The following is a 2,127-nucleotide window of genomic DNA, read 5'->3' as shown; positions in this document are numbered from 1 at the left end:
AAGACACAAAGGAGTAGCTGGAAGAGTTGTACAAGGTGAGGTAGGTTCACAAAAGTAGGTCAGAAAAAAGCAGGTTTATGCTCAAGTCGAAAAAGAGGTGAAATATGCCTATGTTTTCAGTAAAATCAACTATTTTGGAATACGAGAAGAGTCTAACTCAACTTCAGGAAAATGCTCTGTAAGTTAATAGCCACAAATGCATTTTACCACTTCTAACTAAAGACAAGAAACAAACAAACTACTAGTAGGAAAATATTAACAGAAGACATCCGAGTCAACCTAGATGAAGTTCCAATTCCTGTACCATAGTTGGAAATGGATGCTATACTAAAATGCATTATAAATATCACACACACACCAAGTTTACAAGTTATAACTTTCCAGAACATGATATAAAACATCATATAGACTCCATGAAAGATAATCCTTTGTCAACACGTGAGGACAGAATCACGAATTCACCAGTTAGAAAAAAAGAAGTTGTTTCTCATTAATATACAATAATAGATGATTGGAGACATGCTCAAGAAACATCGAAGGATCCAGATTCTAAAGTCGTAGAAACAGTCCAATACTTTAATTCATGCTACACTTGTCCTAGTCCAGAAATAACATTGATATATAGACATAATCATCACATTCAAGTAGTCGCACAAATAGTACAGAAACAACATTGATACATAGACATATGCAGCACATTCAAAATGTCGCAGAAACTGTCCATAAACAACATTGATACATAAACATAGGCATCACATCAAACAATCGTAGAAACTGTTCATAAACAACATTGATACATAGACATAGGCAGCACATTCAAATAGTCGTAGAAATAGTCTAGAAACAGCATTAATATATAGACATAGACAGGACATTCAAACCAAGTTACTTTTGAAGTGAATAAGAAAAATAATAACTTCCATACCTTGATTTTTTGCTAGAAGATGGACGATTTAACGGCTGGATATCTTTTTGTAGTGATTGAGCACCCAATGAGGCCAACGTGACATCATTCAATTGAAGTCCTGGGTACATACGATTAAGTCGTTCAAGAATATCATTTGTAACTTCTTGGGGTATATCTTCTTTTTTTTGTTGTAATTTTCCAATATCCTTTGATGCATCATCTCTACCAATTCCTCCATTTTTTCCATCCTCTAATCATTAGAATTTAAATAAGGTTCAGAAGCGCTTTCCTTTTCAAAGTACTTTTGGTAACTCCTCGTCCATACAATCTCAGACTCCCTGGTGTTGCTTTCTCATTACTGTTGTAAAAGCATTAAATGATTGATCGTCATCTTCACTCTATCGACCTTGTGGTTTCTCCATTTCATCCTTCAAATCAAATTCAAAAATCAAGTATTTAAGAACAAATAATGTATTTAATAACCTTATAACACATTAAAAGTCATACAATTTAATTAATTGTATCTTCGTTGGAGTCCTTGTATACTCGACAAGGTTTTCTTGATCTTTTAGCCACAAGGAGTTCTTTAGAAGACATATCATCGGGACTTTCCTTCTCTTTTTCCTAATTACATACAATTGACATTGAAAATCTTTTATGGTAGCAAGTTCATATTTAATGATTAACAGAAGAACATACAAAATTATTGCGTATCACAGCAAAACTTGTTTTACCAGCAATATGTTGATTCATCAATTTTTTTCGATTTTTGGTACTTCTTTCACTTATTTCCTATAAATAAATGAGTCTGTAAATTCTACGTAAACTTAAAATGAATCAAAAACATAAAAATGAATAGATAAGAACTTAAAATATAAATCTAACCTTGAATTTTTCAGAGGCCAAATATTTTAGAACATCTTTAAAATCAGATTCTGAAACATCTTTGGACTTATTTGCCATTCGCAGATCATCATTATCATATGTTTTATAATGTTTCTGATACAAGTCATTCTTATACTTTCTCCAACCATTCTTAATTCCATCCAAAGTAGTTTTGCACTTTTAGGAATATCATATTTCTCCTACAATTTGTTCTTTATATTAGTAAAAAGTATGAAAAGTTTATAAACTTAAACTAGAAATGCGGGAACTCAAACCTGAGTATACACCCACAAATCATCCTTTGTGTCCATATTCTTCCAATTATGAATGTTTAG

General features: G+C 31.9%; 1 pseudogene; it reads right to left on the bottom strand.

Moving 5' to 3' along the window:
- Nucleotides 1-953: 953 nt before the first annotated feature.
- Nucleotides 954-1,870, bottom strand: LOC107003694 (annotated as a pseudogene).
- Nucleotides 1,871-2,127: the final 257 nt, after the last annotated feature.

The sequence above is a fragment of the Solanum pennellii genome, chromosome 11 (genome assembly GCF_001406875.1).
Source record: "Solanum pennellii chromosome 11, SPENNV200".
NCBI lineage: Eukaryota > Viridiplantae > Streptophyta > Magnoliopsida > Solanales > Solanaceae > Solanum > Solanum pennellii.
This window is presented reverse-complemented; position numbering and strand designations above follow the sequence as displayed.